Source organism: Balaenoptera physalus, assembly GCF_965194825.1.
Source record: "Balaenoptera physalus genome assembly, chromosome: 5".
In the NCBI taxonomy this organism is placed as follows: domain Eukaryota; kingdom Metazoa; phylum Chordata; class Mammalia; order Artiodactyla; family Balaenopteridae; genus Balaenoptera; species Balaenoptera physalus.
The window spans coordinates 40,667,755-40,695,513 of NC_138884.1; the positions used below are offsets into that span (position 1 = coordinate 40,667,755).

The 27,759-nt window shown below is 38.0% G+C and overlaps 1 long non-coding RNA gene and 1 pseudogene across 2 annotated transcripts in view; both read right to left on the minus strand.

The window, feature by feature from the left end:
* Nucleotides 1–27,759, minus strand: part of LOC309661688 — a 461,825-nt gene that overhangs the window by 319,496 nt on the left and 114,570 nt on the right. The gene's annotated exons all lie outside the window — the stretch shown is intronic.
* On the minus strand, nucleotides 21,099–23,825 carry LOC309661458 (cell division cycle-associated protein 7 pseudogene; annotated as a pseudogene). Its single transcript has one exon. The product of its transcript is annotated as a cell division cycle-associated protein 7 pseudogene (transcript).

Sequence of the window (27,759 nt, forward strand, 5' to 3'; positions counted from 1 at the left end):
CAGTGTGTCACAGACAGAGCTGGATTGGAAGGGGACTTTTGGAAGGGAACAGAGAATAACATGGCAGGACCTGCGTGTAATAAGACAAAGGCCACATGAGCATGAGGATGGCTCAGCAGATTGCAACATGGTCAGATGATAACCTGAGCAGATGCTCCCACCCACCACCATCTGCCTTTACATCTCACTGACATCATTCAAACCTTCCTGGATTGTTAAAAACAATTCTAGGTAAATGTCAAATATGGGTCTTAAATTTACAAAGATTAACTTTGTCTATTTGGAGGAAAGGTGCAAGTTAAATTGAGTGATAAAAACAACAGAGGCTCACACTCACCCTGTAGTCACCCTGTAGTCATATCAAATTTAAGAAAAGAATGAAGCTGGGTGAGATAGTAAATGTTTGGGTGGTTGACCCGGGATCAAAAAGTAATAAATTTTTGGAACTATGGACCCAAACCGTCAATATAATATGTTATGGGAATAATGTGTGTACAATGTAAATAGTCAGTAGATCACATGGGCTTAGTTGCAGAAAATGTAAGTAGCTAAAGGTTTTAATAGACCTTACAATTCATTAATAAATTATAATGACTAAAGAAAGGGGATGACCCTTATCAACTGCACAGATAAAATCATCTTGGAGGGTGTGTGTGTGTGTGTGTGTGTGTGTGTGTGTGTGTGTGTGTGTGTGATGGTAGTTATTTGTAATGTAATTTGCTCTAAACTGGTTTGAGTTCAGAGAAATGTAACAAGAATTCAAAAAAAATTAACTGGGTCCAGTATTCTATGAATAATATTGAGACAAGCTGGGACCTGGGACCTGGGACCCTTTGCTTCAGTGCTTGCACCTGGATAAATGTCCCCCGGAGCAACAGAATACAAAGAAACTGTAAGGGATTAAAAATAACTGCACGCATGTGCAGCTTGGGCAATGATGAATAATAAAATACAAAAAGACCAAAAACAAACTGCCACTTCTGAGTGCCAGGAGCAAAAGCAGGGCACTGCGTGTAATCCCTGCACACAGCACCACTAAGGGGGTGGGCAGACCACCTAAGCTATGCCTCCGGCTTGACCCACCAATCCATCTCCACCCTCACCCCATTTAAAGAACCAGCCCACCTTCCTCAGTGAGCAAGTAAGGGAACCTGTTACTTGTTTTGTTTTCATTCCCTCTTGCTGCATCAGGAGTCCCAATAAAACCTTGCCTGAATTCCTCATCTGGCTTCCTATCAATTTCTATTGATTAAAGGACCAAGGATCCTGGTCAGTAACAATACAACCATACACCATAAATATGATTAGCTCAGGGCAGTTCCATTAACACCTATTGTTCTAGCAATTGCAGGTTTTACATAGCTACCCTCTATATGGAGAACAATTGGAAGGAATGGAATTTTTTTATCTGTAGGTGAGAACTGAGGGACTGGGAAGAAAGAGACTGACCTTAGGTGGCTGTCTTCAAACAATAAGGGCTCTTACGTGGAGGAGGAATTAATCTTCTCTGTGGTGCCAGTGGATAGAATGAAGGCCACTTATAAGATATACAAGGAGAAGTATTTTTACTAGGAAAAGAGAACTTTTTATACATCAAAATGCTCTGAAAACAGAGTAGGCTTCCCCAAATTGAAGTGAGTTCCCTATCAGTAGGAGGATAATAAAAAAACATTGAGGTTTTGCAGTGAGCATATTATAAGGGAAATTCAAATATCAGATGGATAGTGAGGTCAACTGAATTTTTAATCTTTCCCAAACCTGTTATTCTTAAAATTTTTAGTTTTGAACCATGTGGGGAATCAGAAAAGGATTTGACATGTGGATGAAAAGTGTTGCCAACCATATCAGCAAACAAAGGATGCTGCAGCCATCAAGCTATCAGCCACTACACACCCCCTAAACTGAGCCTGAGGGAACTCAAGATGGAGACCAACAGGCTGCATGCCAAACCCTCAGCCACTGCAGCCGTCCCCAATAGTGCACCCTGAGGGGACTCACGAAGGGAAAGAACAGGATACTGGCCCCAGAGAGTTGAGCTGCATATCAAAGGAATGATTTCAATGATTCTTGGGAATCATTGGGAGGGAGGGAAGAATCATATGGGAAGATTCTTCCATATTCCCATAAGAAAAGCACTCAATTCATTAACTTGAGATACCTGGTTTTCTTTAATTAACAGTAATCTTTTGAAGTTCTGACTACCTGGTCTTTGCTGCAAAAACTGCTATATATCCTGGCCCCTCCCTTACCTCTTTGAAGCAGTACCTTAAAGCTAGCTGAGAGTCCTATCTCCCAGGCTTGAAGTCCTCAGAAATTCTGCCAAATCAAACATAATTCTCAACTTTTAGGTTGCGCATTTTATTTTCAATCGACAGAAGAATAGAGAGAATATGATTGTTAGAAATCATTATAGGTTACAAAGGCAGTTTTAGGAACAGAAATAGTTGAAAAAACTTAAGTGCTTTCATGTTCCCACTTGTTATAAACCAAAATGTATTATTTGTATTTCCTATGCTGCTCCTTTTACTAAATCACGTAAAACCCTTGCCAAATACATTTTGCAAAAAATGAATAATCCAAAATGCAGAAACACTCTTTTGATTTATACAGTCTAATTGGCATCCTCTAGTAGAGTACACAGCCAGTTTCTGGGACTTCAGAGTTTGACTGAGAGACAACTCCCAGGTACTGTGTCTTGGACAGTAGAATGAGGATGTGGAAATCTAGGATTTCCTGTTGCCTTCACTTTGGTATCAATTAGCATACTTTCTGGAACAAGTAATAGAAAACCAAACAAACAATAAAGGCATGTTCTATGTTGTATAAAACAAAAACCCAGAATAAGACATTTACAGGTTTGGTGGATTCAGTGGCTAATACTGTCAGGCATCCAATTCTCTGTGATTGTTTTTGGCTGTCCCTTCATAGTTGTAACCTGGCTGAACAACACAAACAACCACATAAGCTGAATGAAGCAGCTGCATAGAGAGCAGATACTGTTCTCACATTAAAATGTCTAAAGGCAAAAAAAGCATGTAATTAACTTCTTTTTTTTTAAACATCTTTATTGTAGTATAACTGCTTTACAATGGTGTGTTAGTTTCTGCTTTATAACAAACTGAATCAGCTATACATATACATATATCCCCATATCCCCTCCCTCTTGCATCTCTCTCCCTATCCTACCCCTCTAGGTGGTCACAAAGCACCGAGCTGATCTCCCTCTGCTAAGTGGCTGCTCCCCACTAGCTATCTATTTTACATTTGGTAGTGTATATATGTCCATGCCTCTCTCTCATGTCATCCCAGCTTACCCTTCCTCCCCGTGTCCTCAGGTCCATTCTCTACGTCTGCATCATTATTCCTGTTCTGCCCTAGGTTATTCAGAAGCTTTTTTTTTTAGATTCCATGTATATGTGTCAGCATACAGTATTTGTTTTTCTCTTTCTGACTTACTTCACTCTGTATGACAGTCTCTAGGTCCATCCACGTCACTACAAATAACTCAATTTCATTTCTTTTTATGACTGAGTAATATTCCATTGTATATATGTGCCACATCTTCTTTATCTATTCATCTGTCAATGGACACTTAGGTTGCTTCCATGTCCTGGCTATTGTAAATAGAGCTGCAAAGAACATTGTGGTACATGACTTTTTTGAATTATGGTTTTCTCAGGGTATATGCCCAGTAGTGGGATTGCTGGGTCATATGGTAGTTCTAAGTTTAGATTTTTAAGGAACCTCCATACTGTTCTCCATAGTGGCTGTAACAATTTACATTCCCACCAACAGTGCAAGAGTGTTCCCTTTTCTCCACACCCTATCCAGCATTTTTTGTTTGTAGATTTTTTGATGATGACCATTCTAACTGGTGTAATGTGATACCTCATTGTAGTTTTGATTTGCATTTCTCTAATGATTAGTGATGTTGAGCATCTTTACATGTGTTTGTTGGCAATCTGTACACCTTCTTTGGAGAAATGTCTATTTACGCCTTCTGCCCATTATTTGATTGGGTTGTTTTTTTGTTTTTTTTTGATACTGAGCTTCATGAGCTGCTTGTAAAATTTGGATACGAATCCTTTGTCAGTTGCTTCATTTGCAAATATTTTCTTCCATTCTGTGGGTTGTCTTTAGATCTTATTTATGGTTTCTTTGCTGAGTAAAAGCTTTTAAGTTTCATTAGGTCTGATTTGTTTATATTTGTTTTTATTTCCATTCCTCCAGGAGGTGGGTCAAAAAGGATCTTGCTGTGATTTATGTCATAGAGTATTCTGCCGATGTTTTCCTCTAAGAGTTTTAAAGTGTCTGGTCTTACATTTAGGACTTTAATCCATTTTGAGTTTATTTTTGTGTATGGTGTTAGGGAGTGTTCTAATTTCATTCTTTTACTTGTAGCTGTCCAGGTTTCCCACTACCACTTATTGAAGAGGCTGTCTTTTCTCCATTGTATATTCTTGCCTCCTTTATCAAAGATAAGGTGACCATATGTGTGTGGGTTTATCTCTGGGTTTTCTATAATGATCCATTGATCTATATTTCTGTTTTTGTGCCAGTACCATACTGTCTTGATTACTGTAGCTTTGTAGTATAGTCTGAAGCTCAGGAGCCTGATTCCTCCAGCTCCGTTTTTCTTTCTCAAGATTGCTTGGGCTATTCAGGGTCTTTTGTGCTTCCATGCAAATTGTGAAATTTTTTGTTCTAGTTCTGTGAAAAATGCCATTGGTACTGTGAGATGGATTATATTGAATCTGTAGATTGCTTTGGGTAATAGAGTCATTTTCACAATGTTGATTCTTCCAATCCAAGAACATGGTATATCTCTCCTTCTGTTTGTATCATCTTTAATTTCTTTCATCAGTGTCTTATAGTTTTCTGCATACAGGTGTTTTGTCTCCTTAGGTAGGTTTATTCCTAGGTATTTTATTCTTTTTGTTGCAGTGGTAAATGGGAGTGTTTCCTTAAATTCTCTTTCAGATTTTTCATCATTAGTGTATAGGAATGCAAGAGATTTCTGTGCATTAATTTTGTATCCTGCTACTTTACCAAATTCATTGATTAGCTCTAGTAGTTTTCTGGTAGCATCTTTAGCATTCTCTATGTATAGTAACATGTCATCTGCAAACAGTGACAGCTTTACTTCTTCTTTTCTGATTTGGATTCCTTTTACTTCTTTTTCTTCTGATTGCTGTGGCTAAAACTTCCAAAACTATATTGAATAATAGTGGTGAGAGTGGACAACCTTGTCTTGTTCCTAATCTTAGAGGAAGTCTTTTCAGTTTTTCACCATTGAGAGCAATGTTGGCTGTGGATTTGTCATATATGGCCTTTATTATGTTGAGGTAAGTTCCCTCTATGCCTGCTTTCTGGAAAGTTTTCATCAGAAATTGGTGTTGAATATTGTTGAAAGCTTTTTCTGCATCTACTGAGATGATCATGTGGTTTTTCTCCTTCAATTTGTTAATGTGGTTTTTCACATGGATTCATTTGTGTATATTGAAGAATCCTTGCATTCCTGGGATAAACCCCACTTGATCATGGTGTATGATCCTTTTAATGTGTTGTTGGATTCTTTTTGCTAGTATTTTGTTGAGGATTTTTGCATGTATGTTCATCAGTGATATTGGCCTGTAGTTTTCTTTCTTTGTGACATCATTGTCTGGTTTTGCTATTAGGGTGATGATGGCCTTGTAAAATGAGTTTGGGAGTGTTCCTCCCTCTGCTATATTTTGGAGGAGTTTGAGAAGGATAGGTGTTAGCTCTTCTCTAAATTTTTGATAGAATTCACCTGTGAAGCAATCTGGTCCTAGGCATTTGTTTGTTGGAAGATTTTTAATCACAGTCTCAATTTCCATGCTTGTGATTGGTCTGTTTATATATTCTATCTCTTCGTTGTTCAGTCACAGAAGGTTGGACTTTTCTAAGAATTTGCCCATTTCTTCCATGCTGTCCATTTTATTGACATATAGTTGCTTGTAGTAATCTCTCATGATCCTTTGTATTTCTTCAGTGTCAGTTGTTACTTCTCCTTTTTCCTTTCTAATTCTATTGATTTGAGTCTTCTCCCTTTGTTTCTTGATGAGTCTAGCTAATGGTTTATCAATTTTGCTTATCTTCTCAAAAACCAGCTTTTAGTTTTATTGATCATTGCTATCATTTCCTTCATTTCTTTTTCATTTATTTCTGATCTGAGCTTTATGATTTCTTTCCTTCTGCTAACTTTGTGGTATTTTTTGTTCTTCTCTCTCTAATTGCTTTAGGTGTAAGCTTAGGTTGTTTATTTGAACTTTTTCTTGTTTTTGAGGTAGGATTGTATTTCTGTAAACTTCCCTCTTAGAACTGATTTTGCTGCATCCCATACATTTTGGGTCATCGTGTTTTTGTTGTCATTTTTTTCTAGGTGTTTTTGGCTTCCCCTTTGATTTCTTCAGTGATTTCTCGGTTATTTAGTAGTGTGTTGTTTAGCTTGCATGTGTTTGTAATTTTTACAGATTTTTTTCCTGTAATTGATATCTAGTCTCATAGCGTTGTGGTAGGAAAAGATACTTTATACAATTTCAATTTTCTTAAATTTGCCAAGGCTTGACTTGTGACCCAAGATATGATCTATCCTGGAGAATGTTCCATGAGGACTTGATAAGAAAGTGTATTCTGTTCTTTTTGGATGGAATGTCCTATAAATATCAATTAAGTCCATCTTGTTTAATGTATCATTTAAAACTTGTGTTTCCTTATTTATTTTTATTTTGGATGATCTGTCCATGGTGAAAGTGGGGTGTTAAAGTCCCCTACTATGATTTTGTTACTATTGATTTCCCCTTTTATGGCTGTTAGTATTTGCCTTATGTATTGAGGTGCTCCTATGTTGGGTGAATAAATATTTACAAGTGTTATATCTTCTTCTTGGATTGATCCCTTGATCATTATGTAGTGTCCTGCTTTGTCTCTTGTCTTCTTTATTTTAAAATCTATTTTGTCTGATATGAGAATTGCTATTCCAGTTTTCTCCTGATTTCCATTTGCATGGAATATCTTTTTCCATATTCTCACTTTCAGTCTGTATGTGTTCCTAGGTTTGAAGTGGGTCTATACGGGTCTTGTTTTAGTACCCATTCAGCCAGTCTATGTCTTTTGGTTGAAGCATGTAATCCATTTACATTTAAGGTAATTATCAACATGTATATTCCTATTACCATTTTCTTAATTGTTTTGGGTCTTTCCTTCTCTTGTGTTTCCTGTCTAGAGAAGTTCCTTTAGTATTTGTTGTAAAGCTGGTTTGCTGGTGCTGAATTCCCTTAGCTTTTGCTTGTCTGTAAAGGTTTTAATTTCTCCATCAAATCTGAATGAGATCCTTGCTGGGTAGAGTAATCTTGGTTGTAGGTTTTTCCCTTTCATCACTTTAAATATGTCCTGCCACTGCCTTCTGGCTTACAGAGTTTTTGCTGAAAGATCAGCTGTTAACCTTATGGGGATTCCTTTGTATGTTATTTGTTCCTTTTCCCTTGCTGCTTTTAATATTTTTTCTTTGTATTTAATTTTTGATAGTTTGATTAATATGTGTTTTGATGTTTTTCTCCTTCGATTTATCCTGTATGGGACTCTCTGTGCTTCCTGGACTTGACTATTTTCTTTCCCATGTTACGGAAGTTTTCAACTGTTAACTCTTCAAATATTTTCTCAGTCCTTTTTTTTTTCTCTTCTTCTTTCAGGACCCCTATAATTCTAATGTTGGTGCATTTAATGTTGCTCCAGAGGTCTCTGAGTCTGTCCTCAATTCTTTTCATTCTTTTTTCTTTATTCTGCTCTGCAGTAGTTATTTCCACTATTTTATCTTCCAGGTCACTTATCTGTTCTTCTGCCTCAGTTATTCTGCTGTTGATTCCTTCTAGAGAATTTTTTATTTCATTTATTGTGTTGTTCATCATTGTTTGTTTGCTCTTTAATTCTTCTAGGTCTTTGTTAAACGTGTCTTGTATTTTCTCCATTCTATTTCCAAGATTTTTGATCATCTTTACTATCATTACTCTGAATTCTTTTTCAGGTAAAGTTCCTATTTCTTCTTCATTTGTTAGGTCTGATGGGTTATAACCTTACTCCTTCATCTTCTCTGTGTTTCTCTGTCTTCTCATTTTGCTTTACTTACTGTGTTTGGGGTCTTCTTTTTGCAGCCTGCAGGTTCATAGTTCTTGTTGTTTTTGGCATCTGCTCTCAGTGGCTAAGGTTGGTTCAGTGGGTTGTGTAGGTTTCCTGGTGGTGGGAACTGGTGCCTTTGTTCTGGTGGATGATGCTGGATTTTGTCTTTCTGGTGGGCAGGACCACGTCTGGTAGTGTGTTTTGGGGTGTCTGTGACCTTATTATGATTTTAGGTAGCCTCTCTGCTAATGGGTGGGTTTGTGTTCCTGTCTTGCTAGCTGTTTGGCATAGGCTGTCAAGCACTGTAGCTTGCTGTTCATTGAGTGGAGGTCGATATTAGCAATGAGATGGAGATCTCTGGGAGAGCTTTTGCTGTTTGGTATTATGTGGAGCCTGGAGGTCTCTGGTGGACCAATGTCCTGAATTCAGCTCTCCCACCTCAGAGGTACAGGCCTGACACCCAGCCGGAGCACCAAGTCCCTGTCAGCCACAGAGCTTTTGGGAAGTCTGAGGTCTTCTGCCAGCATTCAGTAGGTGTTCTGTAGGAGTTGTTCCACATGTAGGTGTATTTCTGATGCATTTGTGGGGAGCAAGATGATTTCCACGTCTTACTCCTCCACCATATTGAAGGTCCCCCCCTAAATACTTCTTGTGTTGCTTATTAAGACAGAGTAAAACTTTCCCATAAGCCACACAATAGATTTATGCAACAGCAGACAACTCATTGGATAGTAACCAGTATCCATGTGAAAAAAAAACCACTGATAAAGGAGATGGAATCACCATGAATTATTAGGTACACATTGGGTAAATGAATATTTATTATCTGAGTAAGTTTATGATTGTCTAAACAGGGAAGAAAAGTGATGGACAGGGATGAACTTTGACTAGGTAACCAACAGTGTCTGGCCACAGCCCTCTTGTACCAGGTTCCAATGTCTGCTCTAACACAAAAATACCTGCTATTTTAGTTTGCTAGGGCTGCCATAGCAAACTCTCACAACTTGGGAGGCTTAAAACAACATAAATTTATTGTTTCACAGTTCTGGTAGCTAAAAGTCTGAAATGAAGGTGTTGACAGGGCCATGCTCTCTCTAAAACCTTCCCAGGACTCCTTCATGGTGTCTTCCTAGCTTCCTGTGTTTGCTGGAAATCTTTGGTGTTCCTTTCCTTGTAGATACATCACTCCAATCCCTGCCTCCATTATCACATGGCTGACTATTCCCTATATGTCTCTGCTTTCTCTTCTCATAAAGACTTAGTCATATTAGATTAGGGCCTGCCCTAATGACTTCACCTTAACTTGATTACATCTACAAAGACCCTATTTCCAAATAAGGTCACATTTACAGGTCCCTGAAGATAGGAATTTAACCTACCTTTTTGGAGGAACACAATTCAACCCATAACACCTACACAATGATGCTATTTTAGTGTTACCAATTTAACCCATAACACCTACATAGTGATGCTCTTTTAGGGTTACCAATGTTGTAACATTGTTTCTTGTGAGTCTTTCCCTGTGAAACAAGGTCTGGAGTCTCCACATCATAAGACAGCAGGGTCTAATAAGGTTTGAAGACTTGAGTACTATATGGATCATCTTGGGAAAGCCACTTATTTTCTGTGAAACTGTCAGTTTCCTTACCACATAAGAACTTCCCAATATGATACTTTGATCAAAAGACGTTATGTGTCTGGTCTCAGAAGAACCCTCTAAGGAGATGGATTTATCTGCCCACCATTGTTTGATTATATTAAACATTAGATCATTTAATTTACCCCTTTCTAGTGTCATACTAATGAAACATTCTGATTATAAAATCTTTCCATGTGATAGGTTTATATAATATGTGAACTCCCTCTCCCTAAGGTTGTTACATTTCATAGTATAATTTGAACCATTGGCTTTAAAATGTTATGAAAAAATAGAGATTTTGATTTTTTTTTAATCTCCAAATTCTCAGTGGTAGAACTTGATGATCTGCCTTCTATTAAGGTAGGTTCTAAAAGGCAATGTGAATGTCTCATTTTCTTTAATGTATAATGTGTTTACTTGTTTGGAAATTTGCAATTTGAGGTGCTTAGGGGAAGAGAGCCTATCCTTCTCATCCCTTCCAGGAGAGTCACAAGGATTCAGAGACTCGGATGAAAAGGTGAGAGTTGACTCTGATGCTGGAACAGGACTCATTAATTAATATTTGTGTCTGCCTGATACCACTTTCTCACCTTTCTCTAATAGAACATGCCTCTGTGTGTGTGTGTGTGTGTGCTTCTACTCTATTCAACAAGGTACAATTTTCTGTATTCATCTAGTGTTTCTTTTGGAAAATAATGTGCATAAGCAAACATGAAATTAGTGTATGTTCAATTTGTTTCCTGATACATCACATTGGAACAAAGTCACAATTTTTAAATGAACATAATAGCAGAACTGATTATATTCCTAGAATAAAGCATATTTTCTCTCCATCTAACTAAAGGTGTTTCATGGCAATGTAGTTGAACAAAACTTTTCCTATTTGGTAATGTAACAACTTAAAACAACAAATTTCCCCCCAAATATATGTGAAGCCCATTAAACTAATAAAATGGATGCACATTCTGAGATCCAATTTTATACAGATTTGTGACATTGCTATGATATGCTGCTTGCTTCAGTAAAAATAGGATTATTTTACAGACAGAGTATTCTACAAACCCAGCTTGAATCAAGATTTATAATGTTGTTGCTGTGTATTTAAAATGCATCTTTGTGCTAAATTACTTTTTTCTCAGGACAAATAATTAATCATACAAGAAAAAGAGTTAAAAAAATCAATTGTTAGTTGGAATAGTCAAAAATCTGTTCAGCATTTCCTTTACAATACTGATTTCTACACATTTATGCTCTGTAGGGAGAACATTGCAAATATTAAGTTTCAGTGGGTTTTTTTGTTTGTTTTATTTTTTGATTTAGTACTCTGTGTATTATTCTTTATTTTTTTAATTTTTATTTTATATTGGACCATAGTTGATTAACAATGTTGTGTTAGTTTCAGGTATACAGCAAAGTGATTCAGTTATACATATACATGTATCTATTCTTTTTCAAATTCTTTTCCCATTTGGTTATTACAGAATCTTGAGCAGAGTTCCCTGTGCTATACAGTAGGTCCTTGTTGGTTATCTATTTTAAATATAGTGGTGTGTACATGTCTATCCCAAATTCCCAATCTGTCCCTCCCCCTATCCTTCCCCACTGGTAACCATAAGTCACTCTCTAACTCTGTGAACCTGTTTCTGTTTTGTAAATAAGTTCATTTTTATCATTTTTTAAGATTCTGCATATAACTGATATCATATGATATTTGTATTTCTCTGTCTGACTTACTTCACTTAGTATGAAAATCTCTAGTTCCATCCATGTCACTGCAAATGGCATCATTTCATTCTTTTTTAATGGCTGAGTAATATTACATTGTATATATGCACCACATCTTCTTTATCCATTCATCTGTCGATGGACATTTAGTTTGCTTCCATGTCTTGACTATTGTAAACAGTGCTGCAATGAATATTGGGGTGCATGTACCCCTTCAAACCATGTTTTCTCTGGATGTATGTCCAAGAGTAGGATTGCTGGATCATATGGTAGCTCTATTTTTAGTTTTTTAAGGAACTTCCATACCGTTCTCCATAATGACAATATCAATTTACATTCCCACTGATGTAGGAAGGTTCCCTTCTCTTTTCTTCACATCTTTATTGGAGTGTAATTGCTTTACAATGTTGGTTAGTTTCTGCTGTACAACAAAGTGAATCAGCTATATGTATACATATATCCCCATGTCCCCTCCCTCTTGAGCCTCCCTTCCACCCTACCTATCCCATACCTCTAGGTCATCACAAAGCATCGAGTTGATCTCCCTGAGCTATGCAGCAGCTTCCCACTAGCCATCCATTTTACATTTGATAGTGTATATATGTCCATGCAAATCTCTCACTTTGTCCCAGCTTCCCCTTCCCCCCCACCATGGCCTCAAATCCGTTCTCTATGCCTGCATCTTTATTCCTGCCCTGCCACTAGGTTCATCACTACTACTTTTTTAGATTCCATATATATGCGTTAGCATATGGTATTTGTTTTTCTCTTGCTGACTTACTTCACTCTGTATGACAGACTCTAGGTCCATCCACCTCACTACAAATAACTCAGTTTCATTCCTTTTTATGGCTGAGTAATATTCCATTGTATATGTGTGCCACATCTTCTTTATCCATTGATAAATGGATAAAGACATTTAGGACATTTAGGTTGCTTCCATGTCCTGGCAATTATTAGTGCTGCAAGAATATTGTGGTACATGTATCTTTTTGAATTATGGTTTTCTCAGGGTATATGCCCAGTAGTGGGATTGCTGGGCTGTATGGTAGTTCTATTTTTAGTTTTTTAAAGAACATCCATACTGTCCTCCATAGTGGCTGTATCAATTTACATTCCCACCAACAGTGCAGGAGGGTTCCCTTTTCTCCACACCCTCTCGAGCATTTATTGTGTCTAGATTTTTTGATGATGACCATTCTGAACTGTGTGAGGTTGTACCTCATTGTAGTTTTGATTTGCATTTCTCTAATGATTAGAGATGTTGATCATCTTTTCATGTGTTTGTTGAACAAATGTATATCTTCTTTGGAGAAATTTAGGTCTTCTGCCCGTTTTTGGATTGTGTTGGTTGTTCTTTTTCTATTGAACTGAATGAGCTGCTTGTATATTTTGGAGATTAATACTTTGTCAGTTGCTTCATTTGCAAATATTTTCTCGCATTCTGAGGGTTGTCATTTCGTCTTGTTTATGGTTTCCTTTGCTGTGCAAAAGCTTTGAAGTTTCATTAGGTCTCATTTGTTTATTTTTGTTTTCATTCCCATTACTCTAGGAGGTGGGTCAAAAAGGATGTTGCTGTGATTTATGTCATAGAGTGTTCTGCCGATGTTTTCCTCTAAGAGTTTTACAGTCCCTGGCCTTACATTTAGGTCTTTAATCCACTTTGAGTTTATTTTTGTGTATGGTGTTAGGGAGTGTCCTAATTTCATTCTTTTACATGTAGCTGTCCAGTTTTCCCAGCACCACTTACTGAAGAGGCTGTCTTTTCTCCATTATATATTCTTGCCTCGTTTGTCAAAGATAAATTGACTATAGGTGCATGGGTTTATCTCTGGGCTTTCTAGCTTGTTCCATTGATCTATATTTCTGCTTTTGTTCCAGTACCATACTGTCTTGATTACTGAAGCTTTGTAGTATATTCTGAAGCCAGGGAGCCTGATTCCTCCAGCTCTGTTGTCCTTTCTCACGATTGCTTCAGCTGTTCAGGGTCTTTCGTGTTTCCATACAAATTGTAAAATTTCTTGTTCTAGTTCTGTCAAAAATGCCATTGGTAATTTGATAGGGATTTCATTGAACCTGTAGTATAGTATATAGTCATTTTGACAACATTGATTCTTCCAATCCAGGAGCATGGTATATCTCTCCATCTGTTTATGTCATCTTTGATTTCTTTCATCAGTGTTTTATAATTTTCTGAGTACAGATCTTTTGCCTCTGTAACTAGGGTTATTCCTAGATATTTTATGCTTTTTGTTGCCATCATTGTTAGTGTATAGGAATGCAAGAGATTTCTGTGCATTAATATTTTATCCTACAACCTTACCAAATTCTAGTAGTCTTCTGGTGACATTTTTAGGATTCTGTATGTAGAGTATCATGTCATCTGCAAACAGTGACAGTTTAACTTCTTTTCCAATTTGTATTCCTTTCATTTCTTTTTCTTCTCTGTTTGCCAGAGCTAGTACTTCCAATACTATGTTGAATAACAGTGGTGAGAGTGGTCATTCTTGTCTTTTCCTGATTTTAGAGGAAATGCTTTCAGTTTTTCACCATTGAGAATGATGTTTCTGTGGGCTTGTCATATATGGCTTTTTATTATGTTGAGGTAGGTTCCCTCTATGCCCACTTTCTGCAAAGTTTTCATTGGAATTTGGTGTTGAATTTTGTCAAAAGCTTTTTCTGCATCTTTTAAGATGATCATATGGTTGTTATTCTTCAGTTTGTTAATATGGTGTATCACATTGATTGTTTTGCATGTATTGAAAAATCCTTGCATCCCTGGGATTAATCCCACTTGAACATGGTGTGTGATCTTTTTAATATGTTGTTGGCTTATTTGCTAGTATTTTGTTGAGGATTTTTGGGTATATGTTTGTCAGTGATATTGGTGTGTAATTTTCTTTTTTTGTGATACCTTTATCTGGTTTTGGTATCAGTGTGATGGTGGCTTCATAGAACGAGTTTGGTAGTGTCGTCCCTCTGAAATTTTTGGAAGAGTTTGCAAAGGATAGGTGTTAACTCCTCTCTAAATGCTTGATAGAATTCACCTGTGAAGCCATCTGGTCCTAGACTTTTTTTTTTGTTGGAAGATTTTTAATTACAGTTTCAATTTCATTACCTGTGATTGGCCTTTTTAAATTTTCTAATTCTTCCTGGTTCAATCTTGGATAGTTGTACCTTTCCAAGAATTTGTCCATTTCTTCCAGGCTGTCCATTTTATTGGCATATAGTTGCTTCTAGTACTCTCTCATGACCCTTTGTATTTCTGCAGTGTCAGTTGTAACTTCTCCTTTTTCATTTCTAATTTTAATGATTTGAGTCCTCTCCCTTTTTTTCTTGATGAATCTGTCTAATGGTTTATCAATTTTGTTTATCTTCTCAAACAACCAACTTTTAGTTTTATTGATCTTTGCTATTGTTTCCTTCATTTCTTTTTCATTTGTTTCTGATCTGATCTTTATGATTTCTTTCCTTCTACTAACTTTGGGTTTTCTTTGTTCTGTTTCTAGTTGCTTTAGGTGTAAGATTAGATTGTTTATTTGAGTTTTTTCTTGTTTCTTGAGGGAGCTTGAATTGGTATAAACTTCCCTCTTAGAACTGCTTTTGCTGCATCCCATAGCTTTTGGATTGTCTTGTTTTCGTTGTCATTTTTTTCTAGGTATTTTTAAATTTCTTCTTTGATTTCTTCAGTGAGCTCTTGGTTATTTAGCAGCACACTGTTTAACCTCCATGTATTTGTGCTTTTTACAGTTTTTTTTCCTGTAACTGATTTCTAATCTCATAGTGTTGTGGTCGGAAAAGATGCTTGATAAAATTTCATTTTTCTTAAATTTTCCAAGGCTTGATTTTTGACCCAAGATATGATCTATGCTAGAAAACCTTTCATGTGCACTTGAGAAGAAAGTGTGTTTTTCCACTTTCAGCTGGAATGTCCTAGAAATATCAATTAAGTCTACCTGGTCTCTTGTGTTATTTAAAGCTTCTGTTTCCTATTTTAATTTCTGTCTGGATGATCTGTCTGTTCGTGTAAGTGGGGTGTTAAAGTCTCCCACTGTTATTCTGTTACAGTTGATTTCTCCTTTTATGGCTGTTAGCATTTGCCTTATGTACTGAGTTGCTCCTATGTTGGGTGCATAACTATTTACAGTTTTTATATCTTCTTCTTGGATTGATCCCTTGATCATTATGTAGTGTCTTTCTTTGTCTCTTCTAATAGTCTTTATTTTAAAGTCTACTTTGTCTGATATGAGAATTGCTACTCCAGCTTTCTTGTGAATTCCATTTGCATGGAATATCTTTTTCCATTCCCTCACTTTCAGTCTGTATGTGTCCCTAGGTCTGAAGTGGGTTTCCTGTACATAGCATATATAAGGGTTTTGTTTTTGACTCTATTCAGCCAGTCTGTTTCTTTTGGTTGGAGCATTTAATCCATTTACATTCAAGGTGATTATCAATATGTATGTTCCTATTACCATTTTCTTAATTGATTTGGGTTTGTTTTTGTGGGTCTTTTGTTTTCTTTTCTTTCCCACTTAGAGAAGTTCCTTTAGCATTTGTTGTAAATCTGGTTTTGTGGTGTTGAATTCTCATGTCTTTTGCCTGTCTGCAAAGATTTGATTACTGCGTTGAATCTGAATGAGATCCTTGCTGGGTAATCTTGTTTGTAGGCTCTTCCCTTTCATCACTTCAAATATATCCTGCCACTCTCTTCTGGCCTATAGATTTTCTGCTGGGAAATCAGCTGATAACCTTATGGGGATTCCCTTGTATGTTATTTTTTGCTTTCGCCTTGCTGCTGTTAATATTTTTTCCTTGAATTTAATTTTTGTTAGTTTGATATGTGTCTTTGTGTGTTTCTCCTAGGTTTTATCCTGTATGGGACTCTCTGACCTTCCGGGACTTGAGTGGCTATTTCCTTTCCCATGTTAGGGAAATTTTCAACAATAATCTCTTCAAATATTTTCTCAGACCCTTTCTCTTTCTCTTCTTCTTCTGGGACCCCTGTAATTTGAATGTTGGTTCATTTAATGTTGTCCCAGAAGTTTCTGAGACTGTCTTCAATTCTTTTCATTCTTTTTTCTTTATTCGGCTCCATGGCAGTTATTTCCACCATTTTATCTTCCAGCTCACTTATCTGTTCTTCTGCCTCAGATATTCTGCTATTGATTCCTTCCAGAGTATTTTTTTAACATCTTGATTGGAGTATAATTGCTTTACAATGCTGTGTTTTGTTAGTTTCTGCTGTATAACAAAGTGAATCAGCTATACATATACATATATCTCCATATCTCCTCCCTCTTTCATCTCCCTCTCACCCTCCCTATCCCACCCCTCTAATTTCAGTTATTGTGTTGTTCATCACTGTTTGTTTGCTGTTTAGTTCTTCTAGGTCCTTGTTCAACATTTCTTGTATTTTCTGTATTCTTTTTCAGAGGTTTGGGATCATCTTTACTATCATTACTCTGAATTCTTTTTCAGGTAGGTTGCCTTTTTCATCTTCATTTATTTGGTCTTATAGGTTTTTACATTGCTCCTTCGTCTGTAACATATTTTTTGTCATTTCATTTTATTTTTTTGATGTGTGGAGCCATATTCCTGTCTTACTGGTTGTTTGGCCTGAGGTGTCCAGCACTGAAGTTTGCAGGCAGTTGTGTAGAGCCGGGTCTTGGTGCCAAGATGAGGACATCTGGGAGGCCTCACTCCAATTAATATTCCCTGGGATCTGAGTTTCTCTGTTAGTCCAGCAGTTTGGACTCAGTGTTCCCACCACAGGAGCTCAGGCCCAAACCCTGGCCTGGGAACGAAGATCCCACAAGCCACACAGTGTGGCAAAAAAAAAAAAAGAAAAAAAAAAGGAGCAGTACAATAACAAAGAATAAAAAATAAAATAAAATTAGAAAGATAAGAAAACATATTTGGAAAAATAAAAATATAACAACTGCAACAAGATAAAACAAAACCACAACAGAAAAAGGAAAGAAGAAAAGAAAAAAAGGGAACAAGTCAAAAGTAACAGAACAATAATGAAGTATAAAGAATAAAATAGGGCTTCCCTGGTGGCGCAGTGGTTGAGAATCTGCCTGCCAATGCAGGGCACACGGGTTCAAGCCGTGGTTTGGGAAGATCCCACATGCTGCGGAGCAACTAGGCCCGTGAGCCACAACTACTGAGCCTGCGTGTCTGGAGCCTGTGCTCCACAACAAGAGAGGCCACGATAGTGAGAGGCCCACGCACCACGATGAAGAGTGGCCCCAGCTTGCTGCAACTAGAGAAAGCTCTCGCACAGAAACGAAGACCCAACACAGCCAAAAATAAATAAATAAATAAATAAATTTATTTTTAAAAAAAAGAATAAAATAAAATTAGAAAAAGAAAAGATTTATTAGAAAAAATAAAAATATAAATGAATCAACAACAACAACATATAACAGAACCCCAAGCTAAAGGAAGAAAAAGAAAAGAAAAGAAAAGAAAAGAAAAGGCCAGAAAAGGCCTTGGCTATGGGGGGGCAGAGCGTAGGAGGTGGGTGGAACTTAGGCAGGGGTGGTATTTAGGGTGGGGCGGGGCCTAGGCTCAGGACCCACGTAGCCAGAAATGTCCTTGGGGTGGGGCCTAGGCGGGGTGACGTTCAAGTGTGGGGTGGGGCCTAGGCTATGACTCTGCAGAAGGAGAGAGGTAGCACACTCAGAGGGGGCTCCGGAAATGCAGTTCCAGAGTTTTGGAGGTAAGGCCCTGGGTGAGGGTGTGTGGGTGGGGATTAGGCTCAGTGTGGTTGAAGGTGGTCTCAGAGTGTGTCTCTGAGTGCTGCATGTAGTGGTAGGGCCCTTGGTGGGGTTGTAGGGGCAGGGCTTGGGCTTTGCAAGGCAGGAAGGAAGCTCCAAGAGAAGAGGATTAGTCCTGGGAACCCAACAGGTTCCCCAGTGCCCAAGTGGGCAGGGAAAGGGCTAGCTGTGCTCTCTCCCATTCCTCCACCCCCTCCCCGAAGTTCTCCCCTGCCCCTGTTACCACTGTACACCTAACAATGGCTGGATCCTACCAGCTGTAGGAACTCTGCCCCTCCTGCAGCCGCCCCTCAGGGGTGCAGGTCCTGTAGGTCTGGCCTTTACTTTTGCTGCGCTTTCTCTCCCTCCCACTACCTCAGGATGCACGCAACTGGAGGGGGCCTTGGTGGGCAGAGGATCAGGCCTGGGATCTCAGCAGGTTCCTGGGGGCCCAAGTGGGCAGGGATAACGTTGGCCATGCTCACTTTTGATCCTCTGCCTTCCCAATGGTCTCTCCTTTCCCCCTCAGGGCATGGGATCACTTCCCTTCCCCTAGCTGCCTCTCAGGGGCACCGGTCCAGTCCCACCTCCACTTCTCCTCCGCCCTCATTCCCCCCCACATCCTGCCCAGTTGCTAGGGGTTCTTCCCATCCCCTTAGGTGTCCATGGTCCCCCACCAGTGCCTAACAGGTGCCCTTGTTGTGTGGAGACGCAAATTCCATGTCCTCCTAGACTGCCATCTTGACTCTGCCCCCAGGAGGTTTCCCTTTTGTCCACGTCCTCTCCAGAATTATTGTTTATAGATTTTTTGATGATGGCCATCCTGATTGGTGTGAGGTGATATCTCATTGTAATTTTGATGTACATTTCTCTAATAATTAGTGATGTTGAGCATCTTTTCATGTGCCTTGTGGCCATCTGCATGTTTTCTTTGGAGAAATGTCTATTTAGGTCTTTTGCCTATTTTTTATTGGGTTGCTTTTTTGATATTGAGCTGCATGAGCTGTTTGTTGATTTTAGAGACTAACCCATTGTCAGTCACATCATTTCCAAACCATGCTGTGGGTTGTTTTTTTGTTTTGTCTATGGTTTCTTTGCTGTGCAAAAGCTTTTGAATTTCATTAGGTCCCATTTGTTTATTTATATTTTTCCATTACCTTAGGAGACGGCTTGAAAACGTTACTTCTGCAATTTATGTCAAAAAGTTTGACTTATGTTTTCCTCTAAGAGTTTTATAGTATCAGGTCTTACATTTAGGTCTTTAATCCATTTTGAGTTTATTTTTGTATGTGGTGTTAAAGAATGTTCTAATTTAATTTTTTTAACATATAGCTGTCCAGTTTTCCCAGCACCATTTATTGACGAGACTGTCTTCCCTCTATCATATAGTCTTGCATCCTTTGTTATAGAATAATTGACCATAGGTAAATGGGTCTATTTCTGGGCTTTCTATCCTGTTTCATTGATCTATATTTCTGTTTTTATGCTACTACCATACTGTTTTGATGACTGTATCTTTGTAGTATAAAGTCAGGGAACCTGATTCCACCAGTTCCGTTTTTCTTTCTCAAGATTGCTTTGGCTATTCAGGGTCTTTTGCGTATCCATAAAATTTTAAGATTTTTTGTCCTAATTCTGTGAAAAATGTCATTGGTAATTTGATAGGAATTGCATTGAATCTGTACATGCCCTGGATTGTCATTTTGATGATACTGATTCTTCCAATCCAAGAACATGGTGTATCTTTCCATCTGTTTTTGCCATCTTCAATTTCTTTCATCAGGGTCTTAAAGTTTTTGGAGTATATATCTTTTGTATCCTTATGTAGGTTTATTCTTAGTTATTTTATTCTTTTGGATGTGATGGAAAATGGGATTGTTTCTCGAATTTCTCTTTCTGATATTTCATTGTTGGTACATAGGAATGCAACAGATTTCTGTGTGTTAATTTTGTATCCTGCTACTTTACCAAATTCACTGATGAGCTCTAGTAGTTTTCTGTTAGCATTCTTTAGGATTTTCTATGTATAGTATCATGCCATCTGCAAACAGTGACAGTTTTACATCTTCTTTTCCAATTTGGATTCCTTTTATTTATTTTTCTTCTCTGATTGCTGCAGCTAGAACTTCCAAAACTATGTTGAATAAAAGGGGTGAGAGTGGACATCCTTGTCTTGTTCCTGATTTTAGAGGAAATGCTTTCAGATTTTCACCATTGAGTATGATGTTAACTGTAGGTTTGTCATATATGGCCTTTACTATGTTGAAGTATGTTCCCTCTATGTCCAGTTTCTGGAGAGTTTTTGTCATAAGTGAACATTGAATTTTGTCTAAAGCTTTTTGGCATCTATTGAGATGGGTTTTTTCTTCAGTTTGTTGATGTGGTGTATCACAGTGATTTTTGGGGGATATTGAAAAATCCTTGTATCCCTGGGATAAATCTCACTTATACTGGTGTATGATCCTTTTAAAGTATTGTTGGATTTAGATTGCTAGTATTTTGTTGAAGATTTTTGAGTCTATGTTCATCAGTGATATTGGCCTGTAATTTTCTTTTTTTGTGGTACGGTTTTGGTATCAGGGTGATGGTGGCCTCATAGAAAGAGTCCTCTACAATTTTTGGGAAGAGTTTCAGAAGGATAGGTGTTAACATTTCTCTAAATGATAGAATTCGCCTGTGAAGCCATCTGGTCCTGGATTTTTGTTTGTTGGCAGTTTTTAATCACAGTTTCAATTTCATTACTTGTGATTGGTCTCTTCATATTTTCCATTTCTTCCTGGTTCAGTCTTAGAAGGTTATACCTTTCTAAGAATGTGTCCATTTCTTCCAGGTAGTCCATTTAATTGGCATATAGTTGCTCATAGTAGTCTCTTATGCTCCTTTGTATTTCTGTGATGTCAGTTGTAACTTTTCCTTTTACATTTCCAATTTTATTTTATTTAGAACAGAACGTTTTATTATTAAAATAAAAAGCTTTGTATAACAGCATAACAGATCAAAAACTCTATTTACATTTATTGATTCAAGGTCCAATTATGCACCAAACACTGCATGGGCTACAGGCTGCAGATGCAAAGCAAAATGAACACACACACACTTAGATTCTACCTCTATTGAACAATTTGATTCATGCCAGAACAGGGGGAAGGAGAGATAACACATGGACTCTGCCCAGAAACTATACTGGCAGAGACTTCAAGTTAGCAAACTGTTGAAAGTCACCCTTCTCCAAAAAGGCACTTCTCAGTGTTATAAAAGGGCTTCATACCTGAAGGTGAACCCTGTGCCTGGCTTACAATTTCTTCAAGAAAGTAAAAACTGCAAAGAATTCTAGCCGAATATAAGTATCAATTTTCCATGCAACATAAGCAAGAATTTATTTGAAATACCTTACATTATGAACTGAAATAAACTTGGCAAACTACAATTATTCTGAAGTTTTATTCCATGAATTCAAATCGACCTACTCCTGAAGCCTCCCCTTCCCAATTCCCCAGAATGGCTTTTCTACAATGATTTCAAGCATGGCACTGTCCGCGAACCTTTGGGTTGTGACCGTGTGGGCCAGATGCACTTGGTGGAAGAAATCAGCAGCAACTAAGCTTCAACTGTGACAACTTGAATAATAAGCACAATATATGGAATATTCTCCTGAGAGGCCTCCACAGTCATATACTCCACTTGCCAACAATCACCTAATTTTTCCACATGGTTTTAAGACTTTTGTGCCTTGATTCTGTTAAAAATGTCAATGAACACTAAATCAGATCCAGTGTTTTCATGTAAGCAAGTTAGAGGGTTAGTCTCTGGAAACTGAGGAATGTAGTTAGTTAACACTACTACTGCGTTTCTAAGTGCTTGGTTTTATGGGTGGATTCCAGGGCTATTTCAACACCAATTAAATCAAACATGCTTTCATAAAATGGTCATTTAAAAAGGATTTCGAAACTAAAAGATGGAAGAGAACCACTGGAAATAAGAGGGGAATGGCATCGGATGAGGGGTGGGGGGGAAAGCAAAGGAGAAACTGCAGGAGGGCAGAGTACAGTTGGCACTACACCTCCATGATGTCCAGACATGCAGGCATGTCTAATGAGATTAACTTGATTTGCCTATAAGACAGACGATCATCAGAAATCTTAACTCGGGTTTCAATCACATGACAAAATTTAAAACTTTAAAACAAGGAAGATTTGTGAATTGGAAGGCAGGTAGTGGATCTTCCAATTATTATACTTGCATTTCAAACTCCTGTTTTAGACTTTTCAAGTAAGCAAGCATGTTCCCGAAGCTGTGGTACTTGGCTAAGTACACAAGCACCCCACTCACATACCGCCTGTCTCTCTGCCAACAGAAGCTGCAGTTGCAGATCCCACTACAGAGAGGGCAGTGCCAGTTTGGGTCTAGCAGAGCCTCCCTGCCTTCTTCACTGTAACAGTTTGAAGGCAGGGCCCACAGAACTGGCTTTGAAAGCCCCAGCACTCTGGGTTTCTGTAGTTTGTCTTGGTATCAATAGTTTTCTGGCAGCACTGATGATAAGTCAATCCCAATGAACAGTTATAGATCTTCTCTCGAGAGTTGTTGCAGATGTTGTCCAATTCTCCCTCCGTGATTTTGTCCACCAGGAGAATTATATGGGGAAGTGTCATGGATCCAGGGTGACAACTTCAGGGAATGTCATCTTCGTTCATGTAGCCGGCCATGAGTTTCCTCTTTCTCACCAACATGTACTTATCCTCCTCTTCCTCCTCCTCCTCCTCTTCTGTGGGCAGGGCACTGTGCAACCCAAGGACCTGAGACCTTGACCTGAAGGGAGGACGAGCTCTCTGCTCAGGGTTTCTCCTGCAGGTGACACCTGGGAATGTGTGCCTTCAGGGTGTCTTTGGATGTGAACTGGGGGCTGACAAGGAATGCCTTCCAGGGAAGGAGCCAAGGAAGCTTTCAAATTCTGACATTAGTTTTGCAAGCATTGCTTTGTTTTGCTTTATATTTAAAGCCCTTTTCTCCAAAAAATTCATGCCACTTTCATCTTCTGAATCAGAAGTGCAATCGGTCACAGGATTCTCTGAGGGTTCAGAGGGCGCTGCTCTCTTGTTGGCTGCTCCCCTAGTGTTTCAAGTTGGAAACTTCATGGCCACCCAGAGAGGTCTGGAACTTCTACACTGACTGCGGGTCCGACAGCCCACACAGTCTGCCTGCAGCCTCATTCCATCTTGTATCTCACTCTCTGAGAAACCGTGAAAACGATTCATCATCAGTGTCGGCATGAAAAGTACTGGCCAGTTTGTTAGTGACATCTGGCCTTGGTTTCTGTAAAAGTCCACAATGGTCTAACACATCTTGCACTTCACTTTCTGAAAAGCTGCAGAAAGATTCATTATCAGAGTCCTCATAAAAAACATTTGCCATTCTTCACTGATACCTGACCTGAATTTAGGTTTTGTGTTTGGAAAATTGTCAGAAGCAAAGCTGTCACAACTGTTGTCAGAGGATGATGAGGTTTCCATGGAAATCAACTTCACATAGCTGCATTTCTTGACGTTCTTCTTTGCTCTGTGATACTTTCATGGCACATGGCGTTTGCCCAAGCTGGCGGCTGGTGCTGGGAGCAGGGAGAGCTGAGCAGCCATGCACCCTGTAGTCCCACCATGCAGGAGCCAGAGTCCGAGCCATGCTGGCCAGCAGGGTACGCAGAGCCCAGGCCGGAGGGGCGGGACATGGCCCAAATTACCAATTTTATTTACTTGAGTCCTCTCCCTTTTTTTCTTGATGAGTCTGGCTAAAGGTTTATTAGTTTTCTTTATCTTCTCGAAGAACCAGCTTTTAGTTTCATTGATCTTTGCTATTCTCCATCTCTATTTCATTTATTTCTACTCTGATCTTTATGATTTCTTTCCTTCTGCTAAGCTGGGGTTTTGTTTGTTCTTCTTTCTCTAGTTGCTTTAGGTGTAAGGTTAGGTGGTTTATTTGTGATTTTTCTTGTTTCCTGAAATTTGTATTTCTATAAACTTCCCTCTTAGAACAGCTTTTGCCGTGTCCCATAGGTTTTGGATCATCATGCTTTGGTTTTCATTTGTCTCTAGGTATTTTTTGGTTTCTTCTTTGATTTCTTCAGTGATCCACTGGTTATTTAGTAGCATATTGTTTAGCCTCCACGTGTTAGTCTTTTTACAATTTTTTCCTTGTAATTTATTTCTAATCTCATAGTGTTGTGCTTTGAAAAGATGTTTGATGTGATTTCTATTTTCTTAAATTTACCAAGGCTCACTTTGCAGCCCAGCAGGTGGTCAATCCTGGAGAATGTTCCATGTGCACTTAAGAAGAATGTGTATTCTGCTGCTTTTGGATAGAATGCTCTATAAATATCAGTTAAGTCCATTTGGTCTAATGTGTCATTTAAGGCCTGTGTTTCCTTATTGATTTTCCGTCTCGATGATCAGTCCATTGATGAATGTGAAGTGTTAAAGTCCCCCACTATTATTGTGTTACTGTCAATATCTCCATTTATGGCTATTAGCATTTGCCTTATGTATTGAGGTGCTCCTATGTTGGGTGCATAAATATTTACAATTGTTATATCTTCTTCTTGCATTGACCCCTTGATCATTATGTAGTATCCTTCTTTGTCTCTTGTAATAGTCTTTATTTTAAAGTCTATTTTACCTGATATGAGTATTGCTACTCCAGCTTTCTTTTGACTTCTATTTGCATGGAATATCTTTTTCCATCCCCTCACTTTCAGTCTGTATGTGTCTCTAGGTCTGAAGTGGGTTTCTTGTAGACAGCATATATATGGGTCTTGCTTTTGTTTCCATTCAGCCAGTCTGTGTCTTTTGGTGGGAGCATTTAATCCATTTACATTTAAGATAATTATCGATATGTATGCTCTTATTGCCATTTTGTTAATTGTTTTGGATTTGGTTTTGTAGGTCTTTTTTCTTCCCTTCCTCTTTTGTTCTCTTCTCTTGTGATTTGATGGCTAAAGTTAGTGCTGTGTTGGATTCCTTTTTCTTTTTTGTGTGTGTATCTACTGTAGATTTTTGGTTTGTGGTTACCATGAGGCTTTGATATAGCAGTCTATATATAAACAAGATTATTTTAAGTTGCTGGTCTTTTAATTTCAAATGCTTTCCCAATATCCTGTATTTTTGCTCTCCCTTTCTCACAAGTGTTGTTTTGGATATATTTGTGTGCAGATGATTTCCTACCTTTACTTTATGTTTGCCTTTACTGGTGAGCTTTTCCATTCCTAATTTTCTTATTTCTAGTAGTGGCCTTTTCTTTTTGCTTTAGAGAAGTTCCTTTACATTTGTTGCAAAGCTGGTCTGGTGGTGATGAATTCTCTTAGCTTTTGCTTGTCTGTAAAGCTTTTAATTTCTCCATCAAATCTGAATGAGAGTCTTGGTTGTAGGTTCTTCCCTTTCACCACTGTAAATGTATCATGCCACTCCCTTCTGGCCTGCAGAGTGTCTGCTGAGAAATCAGCTGATAACCTCATGGGGATTCCCTTGTATGTTATTTGTTACTTTTCCCTTGTTCCTTTTAATATTTTTTCTTTGTCTTTAATTTTTGACAGTTTGATTACTATGTGTCTAAAAGTGTCCCTCCTTGGGTTTATCCTGTTTGGACTCTCTGTGCTTCCTGGACTTGGGTGACTCTTTCCATTCCCATGTTAGGGAAGTTTTCAACTATAATCTCTTCAAATATTTTGTCAGGTCCTTTCTCTTTCTCTTCTCCTTTAGGAATCCCTATAATGCAAATGTTGGTGCATTTAATGTTGTCCCAGAGGTCTCTTAGATGGTCTTCATATCATTTCATTCTTTTTTCTTCATTCTGTTCTGCAGCACTGATTTCCACCATTCTGTATTCCAGGTCATTTATGCATTCTTCTGCCTCAGTTATTGTGCTATTGAATCCTTCTAGTGTATTTTTCATTTCAGTTATTGTATTGTTCATCTCTGTTTTTTAGTTCTCCTAGGTCTTTGTTAAACATTTCTTGTATCTTCTCAATCTGTGCCTCCATTCTTTTTCCAAGATCTTGGATCATCTTCACTACCATTACTCCAAATTATTTTTCTTGTAGATTGGCCATCTCAGTTTTGCTTAGTTGTTCTGGGATTTTATCTTGTTCCTTCATCTGAGATATATTCCTCTGCTGTCTCAACATTTTTCTAAAATTTATATTGGAATAGAGTTGCCTTACAATATTGTGTTAGTTTCTAGTGTATACCAAAGTGAATCAGCTGTATGTATACATATGTCTCCTCTTTGTTGGATTTCCTTCCCATTTAGGTCACAACAGAGCATTGAGTAGAGTTGCCTGTGCTATACAGTAGGTTCTCATTAGTTATCTGTTTTATACATAGTATCAGTAGTGTATATATGTCAATCCCAATCTCCCAATTCATTTCACCCTTCCCTTCCCCCTTGGTATCTATATGTTTGTTCTCTATGTCTGTGTCTCTATTTATGCATTCTAAATAAGATCGTCTATACCAAATTTTTAGATTCCACATGTATGCGTTAATGTATGATATTTGTTTTTCTCTTTCTGACTTACTTCTCTCTGTATGACAGTCTCTAGGTCCATCCACATCTCTACAAATGACCCAATTTCATTCCTTTTTATGGCTGAGTAATATTAAATTGTATATATGTACCACATCTTCTTTATCCATTCTTCTGTTTATGGATATTTAGGTTTTTCCATGTCCTGGCTATTGTAAATAGTGCTGCAATGAACATTGGGGTGCATGTGTCTTTATGAATTATGGCTTTCTCTGAGTATATGCTCAGTAGTTGGATTGCTGAGTCACATGGTACTCTTATTTTTAATTTTTTAAGGAACCTCCAGATTGTTCTCCACAGTGGCTGTATCAATTTACATTCCCACCAACATTGCAACATTGCAACATTTTCTCCACACACACTCCAGCATTTATTGTTTGTAGATTATGTGATGACGGCCATTCTCATTGGTATGAGGTGATATCTCACTTTAGTTTTGATTTCCATTTCTGTAATAATTAGTGATGTTGAGCATTTTTTTCATGTGTTTGTTAGCCATCTGTATGTCTTCTTTGGAGAAATGTCTATTTAGGTCTTCTGTGCAGTTTTTGATTCGGTTGTATTTTTTTTGGATATTGAGCTAAATGAGCTGTTTGTATATTTTGGAAATTCACCCTTTGTCAGTTGCTTCATTTGCAAATATTTTCTCCCTTTCTGAGGGTTGTCTTTTCATCTTGTTTATGGCTTCCTTTGCTGTGCAAAAACTTTTAAATTTCATTAGGCCCCATTTGTTTATTTTTGTTTTTATTTCCATTACTCTAGGAGGTGGGTCAAAATAGATCTTGCTGTAATTTATGTCATAGAGTGTTCTGCCTGTTTTCCTCTAAGAGTTTTATAGTGTCTGGCCTTACATTTAGATCTTTAATCCATTTTGAGTTTATTTTTCTGTATGGTGTTAGGGAGTGTTCTAATTTCATTCTTTTACATGTA